Raw genomic sequence first — 20,292 nt, forward strand, 5'->3', positions numbered from 1 at the left:
ACACACAGAGAGAAACATACAATGCATCCCTGCTCACACACAGACACATCAAAACACACAGTGCTTCTCTTACACACACACACAGAAACAAAATGCATCTTTTACACACACAGAATGCACCCCTTACAGACACGCACTGCATTACATACAAACACACCTTGCATCCCTTACACACACACCCAGAAACACACAATGCGTTTCTCACACACTGCATTCCCTATGCACACACACACACACTACATCCCTTCCACAAATTGGTATCCCTAAACACTACATTCCATAAGAACACACACACATTACATCCTCTACAATAACACATAACACATCCCCTACACACATACACTCCACTGCCTGTGAGCGAACTCAGGTGTGGGCCATGTATGTGGACTTATGGGCGGGCCTTGTAGGCATTGTCACGGTCAGACCCTGGGGGCCCAGACCTTGAGCTGTGTAAGGGGCCCCAAACATGGAGCTGCTTCCTGTTCGTTGATTTTTGTGAGCACTGTTACAAACAGTCTCCAGAGAGCCTTTTCTACACCAAACCAGTGGAGCCACTGCAGCTTGAGCCCATCATCATCCTCTTGTCCTCATCTGGTGGTAAGTAGGCAATCCAATATATTATTAGTGGCACTAATCCCTAATTTACCTCACATTAAAGGGACATTATAGTCCCCAGAACCACTACAGCTTAATGTAGTGGCTCTGGTGTCTCTAGCATGTCCCTGCAGGCCTTTTAATGTAAGCACACTGCCTATTCAGAGAAAAGACACTGTGTGCAGCACTGGCGTTGGCCCATATGGCAGATCATATATTTGATGCATTGTGATGTCACATGGTGGACAGAACATATGGGGGGCGGCACATTTTTGTTTTGCCTAGGGTCCTGTGTCTGCCATTCACACTTTAGGGAATAACCATGAAAGCAGAGTCGGACTGAGCTCTCTGGCACTTCGATCATGAACAGTTAAAGTTTGTGTTAAACTGGGAAGTGCACGGTATAATTATCTGGATATTAAATAAGGACAAGGAAAGGCAGCCAATTAAAAGATGAACTGGATCATAACAATACTAAAAATGGAATACAACTGCAGCAAAAATAAAGAACATTAAAGCATTTAACAACATTTTCCTAGTTGATCAACAGATTTTTTTTTAAAAATAAAACAAATCTAGGGTGGGCATGTATCATATTTATGTAATCTGTTAAAAAAAAACATGATCATAACAAGCTGGTCTGGGGTATAAACAGTGTCAGATAAACTGACATTATTACAGCTAAGTCTAGGGTTCGACCGGAACTCCCATTCCATTTAAAGACCATTTTTATACCTGTGCTGCACAAGTTCATATTAATTCCCCAAAGAGAGCTATACTGGAAATATTCCCTTTCTAATTATCAATGTACAATGTTTTCCTTCTGCATAGAAATACTTTTTCAGAACTGTTTATGACTATTCTACCACCATAAAATGATATCTTCCTCTGTTTTAATATGCCCATCTATATCATTCTACTGTGTTCTTACTGCTCAGTTCTTTTACATTATGTGTTTCTGGTATGTTTGTTGACTTGTTAAGTGCTTTGCTTAAAATAAATAAAGAATGAATTGAGTTAGGTAAGAATTCAATTTTTCTCAATGTACCTGTCAATGCGATAGCATGCATAAAAGTAAAATAATAAATATACATCTGTATTATTCCACTTTGTTCTTGCTGTTAATAATAAAGACTAGTATTAATCTGTCAGGATCGGGACAGGGATCCAGCACGCAGAGTCCAAACAGTAGAAAGGTACGTGTACCGGGCCTTAGAATGGCCGGACTAACGTACAGAGAATAACAGAGAATGGTCAGAGACAAGCCGAGGTCGAGGGAACGAGAAGACAGGTAAGCGAGAGACAAGCCGGGTCAGAGGGATAACAGAGATAAGCAGAATAGTACAACAAGCCGGGTCAGAACCAAAGAGAATACTAGAATACAAGAGCACTGAGTGACTAGACAAGCTAGAACCACGACAGGGCAATGAGCTGAAGAGAGAAGCAAGCTTAAATACCCTGACTCCGGAGAGTAGACACGCCTCCGACAAGTCCTGATTTGATATCGGACAATTGAGTGACAGGTCACTCGGGATTGGCGTCATGACGTCACGTACTGAGCGTCATGTTAGAAAAGGAAGCGGATCCCTCGCGGCCAGCGTTTAAGTGACTGGATGGACCGCGAGGAACGGAGGAAACGGCTCGTCTAGACGGATAAACGACTAAGTCTCTACCTCTCTCAGAGGTAGAGACCTCAGGTACCCTGACAGTACCCCCCCTCTCAGATACGCCCACCGGGCGGAAGGAACCGGGACGAGATGGAAAGCGGGAGTGAAACGCCCTGCGGAGGCGAGGAGCATGAACATCCTCCTGAGGTACCCAACTCCTCTCCTCAGGACCATATCCCTTCCAGTTGACTAGATATTGTAGCTTCCCCCGGGAGACTCGGGAATCGATAATGGAGTTGACCTCGTACTCCTCCTGACCCTCCACCTGAACTGAACGAGGTGAGGAAACCGTAGAGGAAAATCTGTTGCAAATTAGCGGTTTCAGCAAAGACACATGGAAGGAGTTGGGGATGCGTAAGGCAGATGGCAGAGCTAGGCGATACGCAACCGGGTTGATACGAGTCAGAACCCTGTAAGGACCTATGTAACGAGGAGCAAACTTCATAGAGGGAACTTTTAAACGAATGTTCTTAGTACTCAGCCATACTCTATCCCCAGGAACAAAAACTGGAGCCGCCCTTCTGTGCTTATCAGCGTGTTTTTTGAACAACATAGAATTATGCAGGAGAATTTGACGAGTCTGATCCCACAACTTCTTCAGATTGGCGACATGATCATCAACCGATGGTACTCCTTGGGAAGAAGAGACCGAAGGAAAAATGGAAGGATGAAAGCCATAGTTCATGAAGAAGGGGCTAGAACGAGTAGAATCACAAACGAGATTATTGTGTGCGAACTCCGCCCAAGGAATCAAACCGACCCAATCATCCTGGTGTTCGGAAACAAAGCAGCGCAGATATTGTTCAATCTTTTGATTGGTACGTTCAGCAGCCCCGTTAGACTGGGGGTGATAGGCAGAGGAAAAGTTCAATTTGATGCCTAATTGAGAACAGAAGGATCTCCAGAATCGTGAGACAAATTGAGAACCTCTATCAGAAACAATTTCAGAAGGTATCCCATGTAAGCGAAAAACCTCTCTCGCGAAAATCTCCGCCAATTCAGGAGAAGTCGGGAGTTTAGGTAACGGCACAAAATGAGCCATCTTAGTAAATCTATCAACCACCGTGAGAATAACAGTCTGTCTCTTGGAAGCAGGTAAATCCACAATAAAGTCCATGGCCAAGCAGGACCATGGTTTCTCAGGAATGTCCAAAGGGTGTAATAGACCACATGGCGATGTGTGAGGCTGTTTAGTCTTGGTACAAATCTCACAAGCTCCGATGAACTCCTTAATATCCTTTCGTAAGGAAGGCCACCAGAAATCCTTGGAGATCAGGGAATAAGTCTTGCGAATGCCAGGATGACCAGCCACCTTACTTTCGTGGAAACACTGTAAGAGCTCCAATTGGAGTTCAGGAGGAACAAAGTTTCTTCCCTCAGGAGTCTGTCCAGGTGCCAGATGTTGTGACTTCATGATCTGGGCAAGCAACGGAGAATGGATTTTGAGACTTGTGTTAGCAATAATATTGCATTTAGGTACAATAGAGGACAGAACCAGTTCAGATGAAGCAGAAGGTTCATATTGGCGAGATAGGGCATCGGCTTTAGAATTTTTCGAACCAGGCCTATAAGTGAGAACGTAATTGAAATGGGTGAGGAATAACGACCAACGAGCTTGCCTGGAGGACAATCGCTTGGCCTCTCCAATATAGGACAAGTTCTTGTGATCCGTTAAAATAGTAACAGGATGTAATGTCCCTTCCAATAAATGTCTCCATTCTTTTAAAGCCTTGATAACAGCTAGTAGTTCTCTGTCACCAATGTCATATCTGCTCTCAGCACCAGACAATTTTTTAGAAAAAAATCCACATGGGTGTAACGGTTTATCCACACCTAGCCTTTGGGATAGGATAGCACCTATGCCAGTCTCCGAGGTGTCAACCTCAAGTAGGAAAGGAAGAGTGGTATTAGGGTGAACTAAAATTGGGGCGGAAGCAAAAAGCTCCTTGAGAGTTTTGAAAGCAAGGAGAGCTTCCTTAGACCAATTCTTAGTATCAGCCCCCTGTTTGGTCATATTGGTAATGGGCGCAATAATAGAAGAATAATCCTTAATAAAGCGCCTATAATAATTGGAGAACCCAATAAATCTCTGAACGGCCTTAAGACCCTTGGGTAGAGGCCAATCTAGAATGGACTGGAGTTTATCCGGGTCCATCTTAAATCCCTCCCCAGAGATCACATAACCGAGGAAGTTTACTTGGGATTGATCGAAACTACATTTCTCCAATTTGCAGTACAGACCATGTTGAAGAAGTTTGTGCAAAACCCTTCTGACTTGTTCGTGGTGAGTCTCAATCTCTCTAGAATGTATGAGTATATCGTCCAGGTATACAATAACACACTCATGCTGAAATTCCCTAAGAACCTCATTTATCAGATCCTGGAATACAGCCGGTGCATTACATAACCCAAAAGGCATAACTGTATATTCATAGTGACCGTATCGAGTATTGAACGCCGTCATCCACTCGTGTCCCTGCTGGACTCTCACCAAGTTATATGCCCCTCTGAGATCTAACTTGGTGAAAATGTTAGAACCCTTTAAACGATCAAAGAGTTCGGTAATCAAAGGAATGGGATAAGCATTCCTAATGGTTATCTTGTTCAAACCTCGATAATCAATACAAGGCCTAAGTGTACCATCCTTCTTTTTAACAAAAAAGAATCCAGCCCCGGCAGGGGAGGAGGATCTCCTAATGAATCCCTTGTCTAAATTCTCGTGAATATACTCCTCTAGAACTGAATTCTCTTTAGTAGATAACGGGTATACATGACCCCTGGGAGGCATAGTACCAGGAAGTAGGTTAATCTTGCAGTCAAAGGATCTGTGTGGAGGTAAGGTATCGGCTCTCTTTTTATCAAATACTGCCTTTAAATCCAGGTACTGAGGCGGTATTTGTGTCTCTGTAGGATTAGAGGAGTTAGCCGACGTGTTAGCCAGGCAAAGAGGCGAGACCCTCCGCAAACATTTCTCTTGACAATTCTGACCCCATGAAACTATCTCCCCTAACTCCCAATTAAAGATAGGGTTATGTCTCTTTAACCAGGAGTACCCCAGGACTATGGGAATAGAAGGAGAGGAAATGATCAACAGGGATAGGTCTTCCTCATGCAAGATACCAACAGTTAAATTAACAGGTATGGTCTCACGGAAAATAACAGGCTCAAGTAAAGGTCTACCATCTATGGCCTCAACGGCCAGGGGTGTCTCCCTTAACTGGGATGGGATAGTATGCTTGTTAACAAAAACTTGATCGATAAAGCTCTCAGCGGCTCCAGAATCGATCAAAGCCATGGTTTTTACTACTCCCTTCTCCCAAGTCAAAGAAACGGGTAACAGAAGCCTGTGATCTTTATAATTGTGAACAGAGGACAAAATAGATACACCCAAGGCCTGTCCTCTAGAGAAACTTAGGTGCGAGCGTTTCCCGAACGATTGGGACAATTTAGGCGTAAATGACCTCTGACTCCACAGTACATACATAAACCCTCCCTTCTCCTGTACTGTCTCTCCTCCTCTGTGAGGTGAGTATTACCTATCTGCATAGGCTCTGGGAAACGTGAGGTTTTGATCTCAGAATTTTGAAATGCAGGAGCTAGTTTAAAGGAGGGTCTACGAGTCCTATCTCGAGTATTCTGCCTCTCTCTTAAGCGTTCATCAATGCGAGAGATAAAAGAAATTAAATCCTCCAAATTCTCAGGGAGCTCTCTAGTAGCGACCTCGTCAAGGATTACATCTGATAACCCATTTAAAAATACGTCTATATAAGCCTGTTCGTTCCACTTAACTTCTGCCGCCAAGGATCTGAACTCTAGTGCATAATCCACAAGTGTTCGATTTTCCTGTCTAAGGCGCAACAGTAATCTAGCTGCATTGACCTTCCTACCAGGGGGGTCAAAAGTTCTTTTAAAAGCAGCTACAAAGGCATTATAGTTATACACTAACGGGTTATCATTCTCCCATAAAGGATTAGCCCATCTCAGAGCCTTCTCAATGAGTAACGTAACAATAAATCCAACATTCGCTCTATCTGTAGGATAGGAGCGGGGTTGTAATTCGAAATGGATGCTGATCTGGTTCAAAAAGCCACGACACTTCTCAGGAGAACCGCCATAACGTACTGGTGGAGTAATACGAGAAGAAGCACCTACAGTAGCTACTTCTAGACCTGAACTTACAGGAGAGATCGAAGGAGTACGTGTCTCCTCTGGTGGGTTACTAGCACGAGACAATAGCGCCTGTAGTGCTAGGGCCATCTGATCCATCCTGTGTTCCATGGCATCAAACCTGGGGTCGGAAGAACCAAGCTGACTGTTTGTACCTGCAGGATCCATTGGCCCTGTCGTAATGTCAGGATCGGGACAGGGATCCAACACGCAGAGTCCAAACAGTAGAAAGGTACGTGTACCGGGCCTTAGAATGGCCGGACTAACGTACAGAGAATAACAGAGAATGGTCAGAGACAAGCCGAGGTCGAGGGAACGAGAAGACAGGTAAGCGAGAGACAAGCCGGGTCAGAGGGATAACAGAGATAAGCAGAATAGTACAACAAGCCGGGTCAGAACCAAAGAGAATACTAGAATACAAGAGCACTGAGTGACTAGACAAGCTAGAACCACGACAGGGCAATGAGCTGAAGAGAGAAGCAAGCTTAAATACCCTGACTCCGGAGAGTAGACACGCCTCCGACAAGTCCTGATTTGATATCGGACAATTGAGTGACAGGTCACTCGGGATTGGCGTCATGACGTCACGTACTGAGCGTCATGTTAGAAAAGGAAGCGGATCCCTCGCGGCCAGCGTTTAAGTGACTGGATGGACCGCGAGGAACGGAGGAAACGGCTCGTCTAGACGGATAAACGACTAAGTCTCTACCTCTCTCAGAGGTAGAGACCTCAGGTACCCTGACATAATCGTAGTCATGTAATAATTAAAATCATTTAAACTAATTTAAAGTGAAACATGTTAACATCTATAAAGCAAATTTGAACCTCATTATAAGAGACAATTATATGCATAGTTAACGTCAGGCAAAACATATTAACCCTTCCACTACCCAAAAAATGTACAAATGTTTGTGAAAGATGTGCCACTGTATCCCATCATGGTATAAAGACAAATGGCACCTGTAGTGGAGCTCCAACACCTAGCTTAGCTATCTCTGCTATTCCTTCTATGAAGCTGAAAGAAGCAGTATAATAATCCAAGACATTTTCCCCCCAACAATTAGACGACGCATAGTTTTGGGAGTCAACTGATTTTATTTTGGCCACACACGGCTTTTATGCACATACCCCTACATGGGGTCTCCCATACAATAATACAGGGCTTTTTTCCCCAGGATCCTCTGTGCTTGAGAGATAATTTGTGAGAAAAAGCTATAACTGAATTATCTTTCAGGTACAGAAAAATCTACAATATTTTAAAACACCCCAAAAATACATTTTAATAACTTCAGAACCCCATGAATGTCATATCACCAAATAGCTTGGATCTGAGCGCACACTCAGATCCTTTTGTTGGTTCGGGAACGCCATTCGAATGAAGTTTTGACCGGTGGGCCACGAGGTGATGTCCCAAAACAGTTCCAGAGAAAACGAGACAATGACCAGTCATCTTTTGGGAGTTCTCGCATGAGCACTGATGAATCCATCCCCTGGCTGTTAGGATATGAATGCTCCCCCTGCTCGGTAGTTTATGCCTCTTGAACGCCGTTCTCCTAACTGTTCGGGAAGTTGGATGGGCAGCGGTACCAGTTTCCCGGGTGTTCGCAAGGTGTGTATCTGAAAATAGTTCCATGCTGTCGACGACCATGTACCGCTGCCAGCATTCAGGAGACAAAATGGCCACCAATTGTTTGAACACGTGTGTTTGGTTATTCGAACTGCAGCCATACAGGGAAAACACTTGCACTAATAACCAATTTGTGGTTAACAGCCAGAGGTGATTAAAAGGTGCGAACAAGGGGACCACACAGAGTTGGTTTGGTAAATGAACAGGGGTGTACGGAAAGCCGAACAAAAGGGAATAAAAGTGTAGCTAGAGTATCCATTCCGTGACAGCACTTTCAATTGAAATTAATTTTCTTTGCAAATTATGCCCTTACAATACTTGCACATCTCGCAGCACAGCAGAACAGAATCTTCCCTATTGTTAGAATGTGCTAAAGAATCAGGACTGTGAGTAAGGTCTCCTGATTAAGTACAGGATACAGAGAGGCTACACTAGTATATTTATATAAGGGGTGTGGCAGGATGGCCAAGCTCTTGTCAATAAACTTCCAATGCAAGCTTTAGGATAAAATAGTACTGCAGTTTATTTGCACTTTCCACAAGTTATACGATGCTGTGCTTCACAAAAATAAATAAAACAAAAAGAAAATAAATCCTACTCCAACTTGGAGACTTACTAAACAGCAGTATTCCTAACTATCCAACTGGCCAGCTAATCCAGTTCCCAGTTTTAACCCCTTAAGGACACATGACGGAAATATTCTGTCACGATTCCCTTTTATTTCAGAAGTTGTGTCTTTAAGGCGTTAAACAATTTAAACACAGCACTTAAAGCAGGCTTTTACACAGTACCTTTTCCTTTAGTGTCTTGGGGTATCAGGCTTAACTGCCTCCTCTTCCAGCTGTTAGACTCCCTGATGCCTTCAGTGGCTGACCTTTTAAATTCCTCGGGCAAGTTAATTACATTCGCCTGAAAGGGCTGACTTCCACCAATTAACCCTATCATGCTGGGAATCTGTTACTTACACAGAAAGCCTCTCTGACCCTGCCACAGGGGACAGAAGTCCTGAATATACAGGTGATACTCGAAAAATTTGAATATCGTGCAAAAGTAAATTTATTTCAGTAATGCAACGTAAAAGGGGAAACTAATATATGATATAGACGCATTACATGCAAAGCAAGATATTTCAAGCCGTGATTTGTCATAAGTGCGATGATTATGGCTTACAGCTAGTGATGTCGCGAACACAAAATATTCGGTTCGCGAACGGCGAACGCAAACTTCCACAAACGTTCGCAAACCGAAGAAGAATCATCTAAACTAGCCCTAATCTCCTTAAACACCTTCAAGGGTGTTCTAAGCTAAAGCTCAATCTAAACGTTTAGACGACTGCCTGATTTCCCATCACAGATGCTGGCTAGGAATAACACTGTGCAAGACAAAGAGTGGGTCTAAGTGCCCATAGTGCAGTAAAGTGTCCCTAGTGAAGTGCAAAAGAGAATAATGAGCTGGCGCCCAAGAGAATAACAAACTGGCGCCCTATCAGGGGACGTGTATATGGCATTGATTTTAGGAACCGGGAGATGAAAAAAGATGCTTGGTCGGTCCTCCTACTTCAAATTTGGGGCACTGCGCGTGCAATCTAATGTGCCACCAGATAGGAGTGGTGTGTTAAGTAATACTATTCCTATCAGTTTAACCCCTTAAGGACACATGACATGTGTGACATGTCAAGATTCCATTTTATTCCAGAAGTTTGTTCCTTAATGGGTTAATCCCTGTTATGTGCCTTTTTTTTGGTTTGGTTTTTGAAGCCACAGTGCAGCACCAGAGGCCCGAAAAATTAGGCATGTAAACATGCCTGAAAAATTAGGTATTGTTGCAGCCGCTGCTGTAGCAGTGGCCAGAAAAATTGATGTTTGTTTCCCAGGCAGAAAGTGCCCTAAAACATTGCGGCTTGAACCCTAGTTGGTGACGGATAAGTCACGCAAGTCAACCGGCATTCAGAGCTAAAATACAGCAGCATGTGGACCATTTTTAGCCCAAGGCAGCTCATCTCATCAGGCCTTTTTTAGTTGAATGTATCGCCCACTGTCAGTCCCTTTGGGATCCATCCCTCATTCCTCTTAATAAAGGTGAGGTAATCTAGACTTTTTTGACCTAGACGACTTCTCTTCTCAGTGACAATACCTCCTGCTGCACTGAAGGTCCTTTCTGACAGGACACTTGAAGCGGGGCAGGCCAGAAGTTCTATCGCAAATTGGGATAGCTCAGGCCACAGGTCAAGCCTGCACACCCAGTAGTCAAGGGGTTCATCGCTCCTCAGAGTGTCGATTCTGCAGTTAAGGCGAGGTAGTCTGCTACCTGTCGGTCGAGTCGTTCTCTGAGGGTGGATGCCGAAGGGCAGTGGCGATGCATAGGACTTAAAAAGCTCAGCATGTCCTCCATCAACAACACGTCTTTAAAGCGTCCTGTCCTTGCCGTCGTGGTCGTGGGAGGAGGAGGATGACTTTCACCTCTTCCCCTGTTAGATTCCCGTTGTGCTGTGACATCACCCTTATACGCTGTGTAAAGCATACTTTTTAATTTATTTTGCAAATGCTGCATCCTTTCCGACTTGTTGTAATTTAGTAACATTTCAGCCACTTTCTGCTTATACTGGGGGTCTAGTAGCGTGGACACCCAGTACAGGTCGTTCTCCTTCAGCCTTTTTATACGAGGGTCCCTCAACAGGCACGACAGCATGAAAGACCCCATTTGCACAAGGTTGGATGCCGAGCTACTCATTTCCCGTTCCTCCTCCTCAGTGATCTCAATGAAGGTATGTTCTTCCCCCCAGCCACGTACAACACCACAGGTACCAGATAGGTGACAACGAGCACCCTGGGATGCCTGTTGTGGTTGGTCTTCCTCTTCCTCCTCAAAGCCACATTCCTCCTCTGACTCCTCTTTCTCACAATCCTCTTCCAGCGTTGCCGCAGGTCCAGCAAGCGATGCTGATAAGGCTGTTTCTGGTGGTGATGGTGACCACAACTCTTCCTCTTCACGCTCATCTACGGCCTGATTCAGCACTCTTCGCAGGGCACGCTCCAGGAAGAAAACAAATGGTATGATGTCGCTGATGGTGCCTTCGGTGCGACTAACTAGGTTTGTCACCTCCTCAAAAGGACGCATGAGCCTACAGGCATTGTGCATGAGCGTCCAGTAACGTGGCAAAAAAATTCCCAGCTCCCCAGAGGCTGTCCTAGCACCCCGGTCGTACAAATATTCATCAACGGCTTTTTCTTGTTGGAGCAGGCGGTCGAACATTAGGAGTTTTGAATTCCAACGTGTCGGGCTGTCGCAAATCAAGCGCCTCACTGGCATGTTGTTTCGCCGCTGGATATCTGCAAAGTGCGCCATGGCCGTGTAGGAACGCCTGAAATGGCCACACACATTCCTGGCCTGCTTCAGGACATCCTGTAAGCCTGTGTACTTATGCACAAAGCGGTGTACGATCAGATTACACACATGTGCCATGCACGGCACATGTGTCAACTTGCCCAACTTCAATGCCGCCAACAAATTTGTTCCGTTGTCACAAACCACTTTGCCGATATCCAGTTGCTGTGGAGTCAGACACTTTTCCACTTGTGCGTTCAGGGCGGACAGGAGTGCTTCTCCGGTGTGACTCTCTGCTTTCAAGCAAGTCAAACCCAAGACGGCGTGACACTGCCGTATCCGGGATGTGGAATAGTACCTGGGGAGCTGGGGGGGTGCCGTTGATGTGGAGCAAGACGCAGCAGCAGAAGAGGACTCAGCCGAGGAGGTTATGGAAGAGGATGGAGTAGGAGGAGTAGAGGAGGTGGTAGCAGGCCTGCCTGCAAGTCGTGGCAGTGTCACCAACTCCTCTGCAGAGCCACGCATTCCATGCTTGGCAGCCGTCAGCAGGTTTACCCAATGCGCAGTGTAGGTGATATACCTGCCCTGACCATGCTTTGCAGACCAGGGATCAGTGGTCAGATGGACCCTTGCCCCAACACTGTGTGCCAGACATGCCATTACTTTCTTTTGCACAATCGAGTACAGGTTGGGGATTGCCTTTTGTGAAAAGAAATTTCGTCCGGGTACCTTCCACTGCGGTATCCCAATAGCCACACATTTTTTGAATGCCTCAGACTCCACCAGCTTGTATGGTAAAAGCTGGTGTGCTAATAGTTCAGACAAGCCAGCTGTCAGACGCTGGGCAAGGGGGTGACTTTCTGACATTGGCTTCTTACGCTCAAACATGTCCTTGACAGACACCTGACTGTGGGCAGATGAGCGGGAACTGCTCAAGGCGAGAGACGGAGTGGCGGATGGTTGAGAGGGGGCAAGGAGGACAGCAGTGGTTGACGTGGCTGAAGATGCTGGACCAGGAGGAGGATGGCGGCTTTGAGTTTGTGTGCTGCTTGTACTCATGTGTTGATCCCATAGGCGTTTGTGATGTGCGATCATGTGCCTACGCAAAGCAGTTGTACCTAGGTGGGTGTTGGACTTCCCACGACTCAGTTTCTTTTGGCACAGATTGCAAATGGCATCACTGTTGTCAGAGGCAGACACACAAAAAAAATGCCACACTGCTGAGCTCTGCAATGATGGCATTCTGGTGGTGAACACAGCATGCGTTGATTGGCGTGCTGTCGGGCTGACCCTGGGTGCCGATGCATGCTGTCTGACTGTGCCACTAGCTCATTGCGATGACCTCCCCCTGCTTCCAACTCGTCTCCTCCTCCTCTCTGTCTCCCCATCTGAACTTTCGCCCTGTTCTTCTTCTTGCCGAGCGGGCACCCACGTGACATCCATGGACGCATCGTCATCATCAACCGCTTCACTTGTATCTGACAACTCAGCAAAGGAAGCAGCAGCGGGTACAACATCATCATCATCACACCGTACGTCCATGTGTGTAATGCTGCCTGACTGAGACATATCCATGTTATCTACATCCTCTGGCAATAATGGTTGCGCATCACTCATTTCTTCAAACAGATGTGTAAATAACTCCTCTGACAGATAAAGTGAAGCGGCTGTGGTGCTAGTGTTGGTGGTGGCGGCAGGCGGGTGAGTGGTATCTTGAGAGGTGCCCGAAGCTAAGCTGGAGGAGGATGGTGCGTCAAGGTTCCGAGTGGAAGCTGTAGAAGATTGGGTGTCCTGTGTTAGCCAGTCAACTATGTCCTCAGAACTTTTCAAGTTCAGGGTACGTGGCCTCTGAAAATTGGGCATTATTCTAGGGCAAAAGGGAATCACAGCACCACGACCACGACGGCCCCTGCGGGGTGGCCTGCCTCTGCCTGTCATTTTTTTTGGATTAGTGGTACTATGCGTGCAAGCCACTGTGAGACCAGATATGAGTGGCAATGTGCACTGGCAGAGGTTGGCAGAGTACACGCTGTAGGCCTGACACCCGCTTGAAGGACACTGACTGCTATTAGCTCACAGTGAAAAACGTTTTTCTTTTTAAAGGCACGCTATTGTGACACCAGATATGAGTGGCAAAGTGGACTGGCAGAGGTTGGCAGAGTACACGCTGAAGGCCTGACACACCCGCTTGTAGGACACTGACTGCTATTAGCTTACAGTGAAAAACTGTTTTTCTTTTTAAATGCACGCTATTGTGACACCAGATATGAGTGGCAAAGTACACTGGCAGAGGTTGGCAGAGTACACGCTGTAGGCCTGACACCCGCTTGAAGGACACTGACTGCTATTAGCTCACAGTGAAAAACGTTTTTCTTTTTAAAGGCACGCTATTGTGACACCAGATATGAGTGGCAAAGTGGACTGGTAGAAGTTGGCAGAGTACACACTGAAGGCCTGACACACCGCTTGAAGACAACTAACTGCTATTCAATCTATAACAGTGAAAAAAGATTTGGGTTTTAAATGCACGCTATTGTGACACCAGATATGAGTGGCAATGTGCACTGGCAGAGGTTGGCAGAGTACACGCTGAAGGCCTGACACACCCGCTTGAAGACAACTAACTGCTATTCAATCTATAACAGTGAAAAAAGTTTTTTGGTTTTAAATGCACGCTATTGTGACACCAGATATGAGTGGCAATGTGCACTTGCAGAGGTTGGCAGAGTACACGCTGAAGGCCTGACACACCCGCTTGAAGGACACTGACTGCTATTAGCTTACAGTGAAAAACTGTTTTTCTTTTTAAAGGCACGCTATTGTGACACCAGATATGAGTGGCAAAGTGGACTGGCAGAAGCTGGCAGAGTACACGCTGAAGGCCTGACACCCGCTTGAAGGACACTGACTGCTATTAGCTTACAGTGAAAAACTTTTTTCTTTTTAAAGGCACGCTATTGTGACACCAGATATGAGTGGCAAAGTGGACTGGCAGAAGTTGGCAGAGTACACGCTGAAGGCCTGACACCCAGACGCTTGCAGACAACTAACTGCTATTCAATCTATTACAGTGAAAAAAATGTTTTTGTTTTTAAATGCAAGCTATTGTGACACCAGATATGAGTGGTGGCACTGGGCAAGTGTGCTCAGTATCCACTGTGAGCCTGACACAGAAGCTGGCAGGCAGGCAACTGCAATTACATTACACAAAAAAAAAAAAGCAGACTAATGTTCTAGCCCTAAAAAGGGCTTTTTGGGGTGCTGTCCTTACAGCAGAGGTCAGATGAGTCCTTCAGGACTGTAGTGGACACTGAATACCCTAGCCTAGCTATCCATTTCCCTATCAAATGAGCATCAGCTACACTTTCCCTCCTCTATCTAAGAATGCAGCTTCAGAGCTAGCAACCAGATTAGACGCACTCAGCATGGGCTCCCGTAGTTAGAGCCCTAATACATCAGAAAACTTGGGATATAACAACGCAACTTACCTACAAACCAGCCCACGGGAACGGGAAAGCGATCCCGAACATGCCGACACCACATTTGACAACCGGCACGACCGGGACCCGCAACTGCAGATTGAGGCCTACTGGCGGAGGCACGGGGGAAGGACGGCCGCCTTCCCGCCAAATGCTGAAAGCCACAAGCGAGTACAATCCGCTCACCCCCCCCCCTATGGACCGGTGGGGGATATCCCGGTCCCCGCCAGGCAGAGAACCCAGGGCCCCACACAGAACGACAGGCTCAGCAACTTTAAGCAATACGGAGCCACGGGCCTCCAAGATGGCGGACTCTCTGGTCCTGACAAAGCCAGACAACAGACAGCATCATGGTGGAGAAGCAGGCACAAGGGAATATGTAAGAGACTCTCTCACGGCAATATTTGATCGATTCTGGGCCAGACTGCAGTTGCACTTATACCCTGAGGTGCCTCGCCACCCACAGCCTGAACGAAATAGAGCTGACGGTAGTTGGGTAACTGGGAACCCTTCTCAAGGCAAATCTAAGCCCCACGCTACAGGCCCTAGCACCCATGGCCCTCCCGGACTGAGGGTGGCAGGGGACACACCCCAGAGGAACCGACCACGCCGGAGGAGAACATTGAAACGACTCTTCACACAGAAAGGGAAGACCCTAGGCCAAAATGGTATCCAGGCTCGTGGCTTACGGGCACCGGCCCCCACACAGCCCCAGGGCAGGAGAGAACTCCCACCTGTGAGACAACACGGCTCTACTAAGCAGAAGCGGACCCCCAGGGAGATCCACAAAAACGGAAACAAACCGATGACAAGCGATCGCCAGGCAGGCGGCGACACGGCTGTACTCCAGAACCGTGCTGGGCGCAAGCACTCTGCTGCAGACCGCGCCTGCCTGGTCCCCCAACTCCAGGAACGGCATCTACAGGGGAGCACAGGCCGGACGGCGCTGCTAATAAGGGTGCTCGACTCGACTGGGACCTGGTACATGTCACAGAACAGCGGGAGAACGCACGGAGACACCACACTGGGCCCAAGGATGGACTATAAAGCAAAACACACCAGTGGCATTGGGTGAGGGGCTGCGGTTACCTTCGTTCCAGCTGCCAGCCTGGTCTAGATGCAGGACTTGATGCAAACCCATTCTGACATAAGCTGTTGACAACCTATTGGTACAAATGTTTTATTTTGAGTTAATCTAAGTTGCCCTTTAATTAGCCTTAAAATTACCTTCCCATTACACTCAAATGACCAAGCTTGCTATGAGCTCACAGCTCCCTCCATATCACTCCTCTACTTACACGCACTCTCATACAAGCAAACCTGTTCGAACTTATTATCTGCCTGACACAAATGTATTGCATTAAGCACCTTTCACCACCGGTGTTGCCCTCCCGCGTGGTCAACTACTGGCTGTCTGCCTTTACCTAAAGGCACTTAGATTAATGTACTTGCCTGTAATGCAGCCTACCCTAGCGATGATAGACCACCAGGTTATTTGTTGGTGGCTCCCAATGGCACCTTACTGACCTCAATGCCCAGTATCCTATCAGACATGAGAGTATACTGCTCTTATCCTACCACAGGGCTTGGCAACTCAGAACCGACAGAAAACGTCACCCGCTTAACCTGCACTAGGAAAAACTGATCTAAAATAGATACTAGCATTCCATATTAGGCCCTATTTGCATTTATGTTGCCAGTTTAAGCTATAATATTAGTTGCTGTCTCTTATAGCTATAGCTGTCTCGTACAGCTAACCTAGCACTGTTAAAAGTTGACTATGATATATGTTATATTTTACTTTGTTTTACTTTACTCTAAAGATTTCACTGTCTAGCCGAGCTGGTAATCACTACATAAAATGTACAAATTTTTACGCCACTGTCTAACCTTAGTACACCGTTAAACATGCTGATGTGGCATCTGTAGATAACCGGTAACCAGCTCAAACTTCTTTTAATTGAAGCATATTCTTGATCTATCCAAACCTGTCTAAACACTGACAAGCCGTTACATCTGAATGATCGACCTCTTAATTATTGTTACTTTCCTCATTTAAAATGTATGCATACCTTACAAGATAAAAGTGTGCTTCTTAGCCCATGAATCTCAGATACTAGCATATATTGCATATTTAAGCTTAGATTGCTCTATTCAGCATGTTTAGCCAGATACAGCGAATCACTAGCATGTCTATTACATAGTAACATCAGCTTGAACAACTAGCCTGCAATGTTCTCTATTACCATTATAACCTGTATTACACTAATTCAGTTTTTTACTTTTATTAACAGTCAGCCTAGATATAACTCGATGTTTAGCGTTAAAAATTAAAAAATGTGCAAAGTTTTTCCACTGCCTAATTGATGTAAACCTTTGTTCAACTCTGCATACCCTGACTATTGTGGCACGGTGTGCTATATGTGAATTCCCATGCACAAATAAAATAAAGAATTAAAAAAAAAAAAAAGAATGCAGCTTCAGAATGAATCTAAAATGGATGCTGTACAGGAGGTGGGAGGGTCTGGAAGGGAGGGTCTGCTGCTAATTTGCTGGAATGTGTCTGCTGACCGTGAGGCACAGGGTCAAAGTTTACCCAATGATGACGAATAGGGGGCGGATCGAACCGCGCATGTGTTCGCCCGCCGTGGCGAACGCGAACACGCTACGTTCGCCGGGAACTATTCGCTGGCGAACAGTTTGGTACATCACTACTTACAGCTCATGAAAACCCCAAATCCACAATCTCAGTCAATTAGAATATTACATGAAATCAATAAAACAAGGAGTGTACATAGAACAATATCGGACCAGTTTTAACCCCTGAGAGAGGAATATTGTAATTGGTTGCAGTAGCGTACATACCAGGGTCGCAAGGGGTCGCGGCTGCGACCGGGCCCGGCCCACCAGGGGGCCCGGCCGCCCCTGCGACCCTGTATATACCCACTGGGCCAGCCTCTTCTCCTGGGGGCCCCAGTTGCCGGCCACCTCAGGGTCCCCCGAGGCTGGCCCTGCTGTCACCCCACGGCCGGTCAGGCTGGCGCGCGAGGGAGCACTCTCCCCTGAATGCTTCCTCTTCAGCTCCCTCGCGCACCGCACTGATACCGGAGCCGGAAGATGACGTCATCTTCCGGCGCCGGTATCAGTACGCGGCGCGCGAGGGAGCTGAAGAGGAAGCACTCAGGGGAGAGTGCTCCCTCGCGCGCCCGCCGGGTGACCGGCCCCCCAGGAGCCCAGCAGCACCACTGGACCCTAGGGAATTCCCTCAGCACTCCAAAAGGTAAGGAGGCTGGGGGGATTAATTAAAAAAAATTGTGAGTGTGTGTGTGAGTGAGTGTTAGTGTAAGTGTGAGTGTTAGAGTGTGTGTGTGAGTGAGTGTTAGTGTAAGTGTGTGTGAGTGTTAGTGTGTGTGTGAGTGAGTGTTAGTGTGTGTGTCTGAGTGTTTATGTGTGTGTGTCAGTGAGTGTGTCTGTTGAGTGTGTGTCTGCTAGTGAGTGTCTGTGAGTGCGTTACTGTGTGTGTCTGTTACTGAGTGTGTTTGTGTGTGTGTGTGTGTGTTAGTAAGTCTGTTTGATGTCTGTTAGTGAATGTGTGTTTGTCAGTGAGAGAGTATGTTTTGTAAGTGAGTGTGTATGTTTTGTAAGTGAGTGTGTATGTATGTCTGCCGCTGAATGTGTCTCTGTCAGTAAATGTGTGTGTCTGTTAGCTAGTGGGTATGCGTTTGTTCGTGAGAGTGTGTGTGTCTTCAGCACTTACCTTTCTCCAGCGCCAGCTCCGAATGCGCATGCGCGGCAAGAGCCGCTATCTGGCGTATCAATCATTGTAAGCTATTGTCCCAGTAGCATGTCCCTAGAGTCTACTGTGTCCATGAACAAAGTCCACTGGGTCCAGACTGCCAGGTCATTTGTGTGTAACCCTCAGCACCAAACACCAACTTCTCAATAGAGATTAATTATTCCATTCGCTAGTACCATAGACTAAGGGGTGGGTGCACTGTTTTTTTTTTCCCAGAGGTATAAGGTTTTAAACCACATTTATTATGCATATAGTCACTGATTTCTTATATAACAGTTCACGGGTTGTTGTGTGGTGTAGTAGCATAGGAGTCTGTCCCTAATTATCTCTCTCCAACGCCTTCTATTCATTTATCTGCCCTTCACATGTGTTCCTCTCTTCATTATTTATGCCCCTCTCCCTATAACCCTCCCTTTCTTCAATTGTTTCCCACTTCTCATTCCTCATTACTTCACTTGTTCCCTTCTTCTTTTCCCATTCCTCACTTGTTACCCCTTCTGTCCCCCATTTCTCACTTGTTCCCCTCTTTATCCCCATCCCTCATTTGCTGCATCGGGTGCCAGGCGAGAAGGGGAAAGAGCTATTCTCCTTCTTGCCTGAACATTCGTACTGTACAACCTCTCCTGAATGCTGCCCAAGGCATGACTTTAGTCGCCTAATGCAAAATCCGTCCCTGTGCATGTGACAAACAAATCACGAGATGAGTTGGCAGGGAACCTGTAGCTGGGTTCTCCTGCATACCTTGTAACTCAGTTCTAGACGTAGATCTCATGTTGAGAATTAATTGACTGAAAGGGGAGAGATTATATATATATATATATATATATATATATATTGAATGGGGCTCTTCTGTGAGCCTAATGAAAATGAGGGAGTTTATTTAAATTGAGTGAGACTATTGAAAACTAATTATTGGCTAAAATAATGGAGCTAGAGCACCCTATCAAGTAGGGCAAGGTAGCCATTTCAAGTGCCTTTTTTAAGGTCTAGGCTAATAAGGGAAAGATGAGTCGACTTTAACGCTTCCCGCCCTTGCCACAGCCGTCTGTGCAATCCTGACCCCCAGCACAACATATCAACATTGAGCAAAACTCAGTTAATATGAGTAGACACAATGTCTGGAAGAAAGGATGAAGTCTGCTGGCTATAATTTTGGTAACAAGTTTGATGTCTAGGTTAAGGAGGATAATAAGAGGACTGGGATGAAGGGTCCCTATCCGGCTTAGGAAGCGAGACTGTGCAGACTTAATTCAAGGTGTCGATTGGGAAACCTTCTAGATAAGGAGTTGTGAGAATAGGACACATATGTTTTTTCAATAGTTTATAATATTTGGCCGTAACAGATAGCAGAGTTGATAGATTTGAATCCGGTACTTGGGTTGACAATATCGGCAAGCAATTTCCCGGACTTTCCGCCCCACCGAAAAAAGTGTTGCATTTGAAAGTTGGATTGCAAATGGTTAGCATTAAATGTGGTTAGCATATGTTTTCCATCTAGGTAAGATTGTCAGAATGGGACCTGAGGGATATAGTGTGTGGAAGTGTTTGAGGTCATGATCTAGGGCATGAAAATCTTGAAGCCATTTTTTATTTTGGTAGAGGCAACTTAAGAGATTGAGTCCCTGCATGATCATCTTG

General features: G+C 46.1%; 1 protein-coding gene across 1 annotated transcript in view; it reads left to right on the forward strand.

The window, feature by feature from the left end:
- LOC134585585 (vomeronasal type-2 receptor 1-like) overlaps window positions 1–20,292 on the forward strand; it is a 51,170-nt gene that overhangs the window by 19,122 nt on the left and 11,756 nt on the right. The window lies entirely within an intron of this gene.

Source organism: Pelobates fuscus, chromosome 2 (assembly GCF_036172605.1).
Source record: "Pelobates fuscus isolate aPelFus1 chromosome 2, aPelFus1.pri, whole genome shotgun sequence".
Classification (NCBI taxonomy): domain Eukaryota; kingdom Metazoa; phylum Chordata; class Amphibia; order Anura; family Pelobatidae; genus Pelobates; species Pelobates fuscus.